The sequence below is a fragment of the Capra hircus genome, unplaced genomic scaffold, assembly GCF_001704415.2.
Source record: "Capra hircus breed San Clemente unplaced genomic scaffold, ASM170441v1, whole genome shotgun sequence".
NCBI classification, from domain to species: Eukaryota; Metazoa; Chordata; class Mammalia; order Artiodactyla; family Bovidae; genus Capra; species Capra hircus.
This window is the reverse complement of record NW_017189574.1, coordinates 118,002-127,313: the sequence shown is the minus strand read 5'-3', so window position 1 is coordinate 127,313 and position 9,312 is coordinate 118,002. Positions and strand designations below refer to the sequence as shown.

At 41.9% G+C, this 9,312-nt stretch overlaps 1 pseudogene; it reads left to right on the top strand.

Moving 5' to 3' along the window:
• Nucleotides 1-2,674: 2,674 nt before the first annotated feature.
• The window catches only part of LOC102178890, a 62,367-nt pseudogene continuing 55,729 nt past the window's right edge, over nt 2,675-9,312 (top strand).

The window sequence follows — 9,312 nt, the reverse complement described above, 5'->3', positions numbered from 1 at the left end:
CTGTCCCAGGGCATCTCCCCTCCCCAGTGCAGCCCAAGCATCAGTCCCTGGGCTCCAGGGGCCACCAGAAGACCAGTTACAACCATCTCAGTAGTTCATATTCATCTAAATAATGCTCATTTGCATTTTAATTGTTTTACTGGAATTCAATTGAAGTTGACCTTCCTACCAACTCTGAACCAAAAGGTTGGCTCCCAAAGGAGTGGCATGAATGGGGTTGTTCTTTTCCAGCTTTTGAAGGTAACAGCATTTGTGTTTGTTCCTCAGTCTGCTTTTCAGCTCTACCTGAAATTCCAGTGCTCTTCTTTTGGCCATACCTGGAATTCCAACACTCTTCCTCTTTCCTGGTCCCTTATCAATTTCCCTGCCTCTTTATTTTGAATTTTCTGAGTCAGAATGAAACCTCACAGTTGGAAAGACCCTGAGAAGTCATTTTGTTAGTGAGAAACTGAGACTTGCAAAAGCAAAGTGGTTAGCCTGTGAACATTCACCCCAGCCTCATTGCTTCCCTGGACTTGGATGGGAGGATGGTAATTGAGTTTGACCAAATATAATCATGGATGAGACTGCAGCAGTTGGTCATTTTCTTTCCCAGGCAGGTAATCAACTTTGTGTTTTCATGATATGTTCTACACAAGGAATTCTGAGAAGCATGACACTTCTGATTTTTGAAAACAATATGAAATATTAAAAATACACTTTTGTGCATGCCAACCAGCTTTCAAAGAACCTAGGTGCTGCAACACAGGTGACTGTGTCCCTCTCTCTGCCCAGAAACATGTTTGTCGCTTTCATGGAGTTCTTTACAGGTGAGTCCGTAAGTGATCAATATTCTGTATGCTTGCTACTTCTTTTTTTTTTCTCTCTCAGTATTGTTAGTGAGATACATCCATGTTTATTGGTATAGATCCAGGTCGCACATACATTTGCACTAACTTACTGATTCACAGTGTTTTATGGCTACGTTCTCTCTCTCTCTTCTTGATGAATAAGTAGGGTTTTCCCTAGTTTTCAGCTTCCTAGACTCCCTTTCAAGGGGAATAATCACCCTGCATAAATAGAATCATGTGACTATAACCGGATTGGAGAGGAAGTGTCTGCCTGTTGACGAGAACATGAGGTTTTAAGTTGTTTAGCTTGTGCTTTTCTATACGGAAAATGTAATTGAGCTGAGCCCAGAAAGTCACGTGATCTAGGATAACGTTTTATGGGGAAATGTATATATCGATCTCCTTAATTTATTAGAACAGGGCTTCTACACATAACCTGGTCAGTCTGATTTCAAACGCAGAATTTACTCGAAATAAAATTTAATTTGTTGAGTTTCCCCGGTGGCTCAGTGGATAAGAATCCGCCTGCCAATTCTGCCAATGGAGACATGGTTTCAATCCCTGGTCTGGGAAGATCCCACATGCTGCAAAGCAACTAAGCCTGTGCACCACAACTACTGAACCTGTGCTTTAGAGCCCGGGAGCCAAAACTACTGAAGCCCACTCACCCTAGAGGCTGTGCTCTGCAACAAGAGAAGCCAGCAATGAGAAGCCCAGGCACCGCCGCAACTAGAGACTAGCCCCCGATCTCTGCAGCTAGAGAAAACAGGTGCAGCACCAAAGACTCATTGCCACCACAAATTAATTAATTATGCTATTAAAACATTTTAGTTTGTTATTAAATGCTCTGAAATGGACACTGACAATTCATTTATGGAGCCTCCCATAAATATTTATACTCTGTGCAGTCCCTGGACCATCTGACTTACTCCATGGACTTTAACCAACATACATGAGAAGAAATCGCTTGCTCTGCCCCTCCAGTCATGACCTCTCTCAGGCACAAACCCCACATGCCTTCCAGGGTGACCTGTCATGTCTGTACCACACCTTACTCTCACCATGGAAAGTCCACATCCCAGCCCCACTTCCTGCCACCAGATCATGACTTCCTCCGTGGTCTCAGTTCTGTGGTGATGGTGGGGAGTTCTTTGCTCCAAAGCCTTCAGCCCTTCTGGTTGTGCAGATGCTTTGCCAGAGTCTGATTCCAGCAAGGAGGACCCGGCCTCAACACCTCTTCCTGATTTAGCTCTGTGTTTAAGACACACTTTCATAACCAACATTCAGTGCCCAAGGGAGAGAGCCTGACACTCGACAGAAGCATAATAAATATTTTTGGAATAAATAAAAAATCTGACCAAATCAAGCTATTTCATGTTCATTTGATATAATCAGTAGTTCTTGTTCTTGAAATGTTTTCTCTGGTGTATACAAAAAATGCATATATATTTTTAATGGTTTATAGTTTCCAGTTGTGACCATTAACTCACATCCAAAGAACTAAGATGTTACTCATCAACCTTTGATACTCAGGTGCTCTGCAGACACTAGTGACTATCCTATCCTTTGTACTTTTTCTTCCCTGAACTGAATTACGAGGCTCTCTGTGGCAAACACCTAGTCTAATTCTTCAGCAGAACTTTGCACAAACTATTGTCATAGGAAAGAAAGAGTAAATATTTGGAGATAGCATTAATTCTGCCAACCTGTATTCAGAGCACACACACACACATACACACATACAAATATAATATATACCTATGTATATAGTCCTCCTGGATACAGAGATTCACAAATAAGTGAGCAACATAGAGTGTTAGGGGTCTAAAGGAAACAGAAGGTGGATGGGCTTTGCGGTGAAGATGAAGGAGGTGAGTCTTGACTGATAAGGATGACATGGAAGTGGGTGTGAGGAGGGCTTTGTGGTCCAAGGGAGAAGGCTGTGCTCTGACTCAGAGGGACAAACACTTGCCTGTGCTTGGATGTGCAGCCAGCATGGCTGAAATTTGAGGTCCAAGAAAATCATAGCAAGAGACAAGGCACATGCGTCTGCAATACAGAGGCCTCGTAGGTGAGCTTGGGAATATGGACCTTTCTCATCGGCGGTGCAGTGAGCAAGTCCAAACTGTGCTTCTAAAAGTTCAGCTTGGCCTGGTTGGCAGAGGGACGCCCTGAGGCAAAGTGACAGTCATTCAGAAGAGGAGGTAGTGAAGGGAGACGTGGAGATATGGTCAAGCACTGGGTGGAGACATCTTGTAGGAAGATGGGTGTCTGCAAATGATCTTGGGGACATGAGCAGCTTTGTGAGTTGTCATGCACTTTCTAGTCTCTTCCAGTATGTCCCAGGAACAGGTGGACATTTGGGAGAGGGGGTGCACAGCTGGGAGAGGGAATCAGGGAAAGAAATAAGGTGTTGCTGGCACTGTAGTTAATAGGGGCTTATTCAAAACCAAATATATGAAGATTAGTTACATCTAAGTACAGTTTCCAAAGTATCCATTCATTGTGATAAAAAATTTAGACCAATGAGGAGACTCTAACAGCATTTACTAAAACCCGTGCCATGAACAGTAGCTCGGCAGAATGTAATAGATTTTAGATAAAACTTTAAGAAGTGGTTTGCGATCAGATAAATTTGGGAAGCAGAGATTTGCATGTGAGCTCCATTGCTTCAGTTGTGTCCGACTCTTTTGTGACCCTACTCTTTTTTGTGTGTCCGACTCTTTTGTGATTGGAGTGGGTTGCCATTTCCTTCTCCAATGCATGCATGCATGCTAAGTCACTTCAGTCATGTCCGACTCGGTGCGACCCTATGGACAGCAGCCCACCAGGCTCCTCTGTCCATGAGATTCTCCAGGCAAGAATACTAGAGTGGGTTGCTGTACCCTTCTCCAGGAGATCTCCCTGACCCCAGGATCGAACCCATGATTCCTACATCTCCTGCATTGCAAGTAGGTTCTTTAGCTACTGAGGCACCCAGGAAGTCCAGAGGTTTACATAAACTCCAGTTTATTGTTTTTCTATAGAATTTCTCAAGTTCTTTACTATAATAATAATCATTGTGATTTTCTAACACTTATTTGACCAGAGACTGTTTTTTTTTGGGGGGGGGGGTCTTGTTTTAATTTGCAATATTTTTGAGGACCAGCAGTCTGATGTGGAGAAGGAAATGGCAACCCATTCCAGTATTCTTGCCTAGAGAATCCCATGGACAGAGGGGCCTGGTGGGCTGCTGTCCATAGGGTCGCACAGAGTCGGACATGACTGAAGCGACTTAGCACGCATGCATGCATTGGAGAAGGAAATGGCAACCCACTCCAGTATTCTTTCCTGGAGAATCCCATGGACAGAAGAGCCTGGTGGGCTGCCGTCTATGGAGCCACTCAGAGTTGGGCATGACTGAAGTGACTTAGCAGCAGCAGCAGCAGCACTCTGATGAATGTACTTCAGTAGACTCTGGTCTAGACAGTGAAGATGGAGACTGTAGTGATAATATGATCCCCATAGGACGTATCAAGTGGATTCTGACCTGGTCCTTGTCCGCGGCCCATACCATCATCTTCTGGAGGTCCATGGAGCCTGTGGGCTGGCAGTGCTCTGAATGTGCTTCTTTGTGAGCTCGGATGAGAGCATCAGGTAACAGGTTGGCACTTCTGTGGCTGACGGATTCCACTCTGAGCTGGACTGCAGCCCAGTCCTGGTTCTGGGAGCCACATTCTGTTATGGCTGGGGAGTAATTGCTTTGCAGTCAGGTTTCATTTACTCTCTTCATTACGTGGGTGATCGAGTGTCTTCTTGGGGACCTAGGAGCACAAAGCTGAGGCTGTTGACTCAAAACCACTGTTTGCAAATTGAGAGCCATGTACAGAGTGCAGGTTGGGGTTGTGGGCAGGGAGCAGGCACAGGTGGCTCCTGGGTCCACTGTGCCAGGTGAGACTTTGGGTACATTCCTCAGAGAACTCTTTCCCTACAGTTGGCTTGGTTTGTGCTTCTCATAAAATGCCATGGTCACTTTTTTTTTCTGCAAAAGAGCTGCAATAATTTATCCCCCAAATCCACTCAGGAGGGACTGCCTGCTCCTCTGACCTCAGCCCCACCCAGGAAACACCTCCCTGCCCAGCCTGGCCTTCATCTGCTGGCCTCTCTCCTTGATCTCCAAATTCTCATTCTGATGATGTGAATCCTCCTTTGCTCTGTCTGATCACATTAGATGTACTTGCAAAGTAGGCAAAACCTCTACAGTTTTCCTATGATGAAATCAGTCATCAGATTTCCTTATTATGGATTTGGATTATGAATTTTATAAGTAATGTAAAGTCTGGATGAAGTTTGCACAGTATTATACATTTGGATAAAGGTTTCCTATTTGATTTCTCTTACTCTTAACCCAAGTGCAAGGAATTTGCCATTTTATAAAAACTGTCACATGATCATGTATGTTTTATTTATGGAGGTAAAGGGATGTCTCATCACTTCCATGTTTCTCTGTTCAGAGAAGCTTAGAGTCGTGTATAAAACCCAGGCTTCTAACAGACAAATCCTTGTCCAGACCATTTTTATAAAACGCCAGTCAGACTGGTCTGGGGAATTTTTCCTAGAAGATCCTGGATTAAGAGATTCTTTACTTAATGAAGACTTGACTTACATTCATATTATGGTAACAAATAAATGGCAATATTCTAAAGGTACAACAGTAGTGGACTAGTTAAGTAACTACTCTCTGGCCGTGAGTGTAGTAAAGGTTTATGTATATTATCATATGTGAAACGAATCACCAGTCCAGGTTTGATGCATGATACAGGGTGCTTGGGGCTGGTACACTGGGATGACCTAGAGGGATGGGATGGGGAGAGAGGTGGGAGGGGGTTCAGGATGGGGAACACATGTACACCTGTGGCAGATTCATGTCAATGTATGGCAAAACAATACAATATTGTAAAGTAATTAACCTCCAATGAAAATAAATAAATTTCTATTAAAAAGGATTTAAAAGCTTCAGTGAGTTGTCAAGATGTGAGTTATGTATTAAATGAACACATTATTTAAAAAACAATAAGTCAAGTATGAGCCTAGTTTTGTTAATTTGAAGTTTGCATGTGTAGTATATAGTTTCTTATAGTTTCCAAACTATTGAGTAGAGTTCCCTGTGCTATGCAGTAGTCTTGTTGTTTATCTATTTTATACACAGTGCTGTGTTTATGTTCATCCCAAATTCCAAATTTATACTTCTCCGCTCACCTTTCCCCTTTGGTAACCAGAAGTTTGTTTTCTTTGTCTGTGAGTCTATTTCTGTTTTGTAAATAGTTCATATCATTTTTTTTAATTCCACATAGAAGCAATATCATATGATTTTTTTTAATTCACTAAAATGTCAACATGGTTATTTCTAGGTGATAGGGGTCTTGCTATTTATTATGCTTTTACCCAAATACATCATATATCCAATGTAAATGATGACAGTATGTATTTCATCACATGAAGTGTATTTGAAAAATACGTATCTTCACGCCCACTCCAGTATTCTGGCCTGGAGAATCCCATGGACTGAGGAGCCTGGTGGGCTGCAGTCCATGGGGTCACAAAGAGTCAGACACGACTGAGTGACTTTACTTACTTACTTACTTACTTACTTCACATGACATAGCTTCCTATTTTCTGCTGCTTTTCCCTAAACACGTTGTAGCTCTGATACACACTGGGTCACTTTCATTTGAGTCCTGTGCAATAAAGAAGATGAACAGCATTATCTCTTCGAGGCAGGGGGGAGCACAGGATGAGGGGAAGGTCCCAGTGAAACACAGCCACCAGGTCCTGCTGACACTGGGACCAAATCTCTCTGTTAGCAACCTGCCTTTTCTTAGAACAGGATGGAAAACAAAATTGATTCAGCGTTCAAAGTAATGAAGGGCTCCTGTTCAAGGACAGCTAGAATGTCTTCTCTGTTTTCCCTCTAAACTTGGATTTACTTCCAGGACTGCTTGTGTACATCCAGTCTATAACTGCTCCCACCTGATTATAAACACCTGCCTGTCCTGGACAAGTGGCTTATTTAATAACAGTTTAGTTCATCAGCACATTTTAAGAGTTGGTTTAAGAGTTGGTTTCGGGTTCTGCATGCTGTTTCTGAAACTCCCTGAAAGCTTCCTGACTCTTAGTAGGTTATGTAATACTGGAGTCAGAGAAAAGCTTTCTGATAACTTCCAGGCAGAAACTGAGCATTCTTTAAGTCTTAAGAAGATTCAAACATACTCTGTGACAGTTTAACCATAGCAATATCAAAACAACTGGATTTCCTCCTCCCTTTTCCCCCCTCCATTGGTTAAAGGGAGCCAATGCTGGCAATGCAATCCAAGTGTTTGTGCCTGACATGGACATGTTCATCACCAACCTGACCATCTGACTGGTCTGTAAGAGCATTGTTCAGAAGCCAGTGGCCGAAGAGGCTGTACAGTGTAACCCGAAGTTTGAGAACGATGACTCAGTAAGTCTGACTCTGGGCATCTTCCTGCTTTGATTTCTGGGGCCTTGTAGGTTGTGACAGTAAGAGTGTGTTCACAGAGCTTCATGTCCTCTTATGTTGTGTGGTTACTTTGCACACCTCATGTGGTCCTCATGCATGTGCTTTCTCACCTGCACTTGGCCATGAGGAAACAAGTCCAGGGACGTGAGGGCTGCCCTGTGAGAGGCATTAACCCTAAGGGCCTGGGCTTGACCTGGTGTCTCTTCATTACCATTCTCCCTTAACTCACACTGGGAGCCTTTCAAGTTCGTGTCATGGCCCATGCTCTAGATAATTAGTTACTGCAACATTCTTAGAGAAGTAACACCTGGCAGTTGTCAGAGAAAAAAAAAAAAGTAATTCTACCTTGAAGGAAGTTTCCAGTCCGTGCACCTTGCCATTCTGAGTCAGTGGTTAAATCTGCATGCTTCCATCGAGGTAGTTTTTCAAGCACTCCAGAGAAAAAATGCATGCATTTGGAAAAGTGTAAGAATGAGTAAAACATTTGTGAATTTTTAGCTGGATCAGGGGACACGTCAGATTTTACTCCATGGCAAATGGAAGCACAGGATACAGCTGTCACTCTGTCCCTGACCCGTTTGTTCTAATATTTTGCATTTTGTCATATGAGTCTAGGTGACAGTGACTTAAAAAGTAATTGATCTAGTAATTGAAAGATAAAATTTACAGAGAAAAAAATTCCTTAAAAGACTGTATTTGGACATTTGACCTAAGACTGAGTTTTTCATTTATAGGCTTTGGCAAGAAATTAAACCTATAAAACTGAAGTTAGTTGAAATTACTTATTTCAACTAGAATGGTAACCACAATGGCATCAAAGAAAGAACGTTCTCAGTTATGGCAAATAATGTGTATGCTTCACAAATAAACAGCATTTTCCTTTGATATTTATTAGAATACAATGATGAAGAAAAAGTGAATATGATTCCATAAACCTTTGCAGACTAGAGATGATGTCATTGCATAAAATCCTTGTGAGTAAAAAATATACAATACTGCAGCATATGCATATTCTGCTGTTTTTAAGGTAAATGTTAAAAAGGGTACACGGTGTAAAAAATCATTACAGCAAGGTCATAACTACCCATCCCTTGCATTCAAGTTCACAAACTATACAACACTTGTCAGTGTCCTAGAAATAGATAGAACTATGAAGATGCTTTTTCTTCTGGTTAAGACAGAATTTAAAATTTTAACCTCCGCTTTTACATTTGAAATTTATTTTATAGTATTTACAGTTTTGAAAAATCATCTGGCTTAAACAATCACCCTGTTTATTCCAGATTCAGTTAAAATAAACCCATTAACTCAAGCTCTCTGGACTTAGGGTTTTTCATTATTATTATTTATAAGGCAAGGCTTGTTTTCAATTCTCCTTATATTGTAGATGGAGGGTAAGGGATAGTTACTGGGAACTGAGTTGACTCTGAAGTCAGACTTGGAAGCTGTGTGATGTTGGGAAAATTGTTTATCCTTTTTCTTCTTCTGCAAAGTGGAGATTGTCCTGAGGACTTAATAAAGGGTCACCTGCTTGCCTCCCTCTGCTCTTCTCCAGTTTGAAAGGAAGTAGAACAATCGCAAAAATGTCAAATTCAGAGTCTCTTAGAATGAGAGAAAGATAATTTGGAGGGTGTGTTTGAGGCCAACTCACTCAGTAAATGACTTCCTTCCTTGCCATCAGTAACGGACAACCACGACTGCATTACAAAGCTTCCTACAGAAAGAACTTCTGTCTCCAGTTCAAACATTGTTTTGCCATAAAACTAGGAAAACCTGCACTGACTATGAAAGATAAGGGACGTTAGGTCAAGGTCACCCATCTAGTGAAGAAGAGACACGATGTCACTGACTGATACTAAAATCATGTTTCCTTCCTGATTCCCCTCGGTTTTCCAAGATGGGATCATGATACCTCTCTCTCATTTGAAATTTGTTTAAATATCTGCACCCTATATATTATTG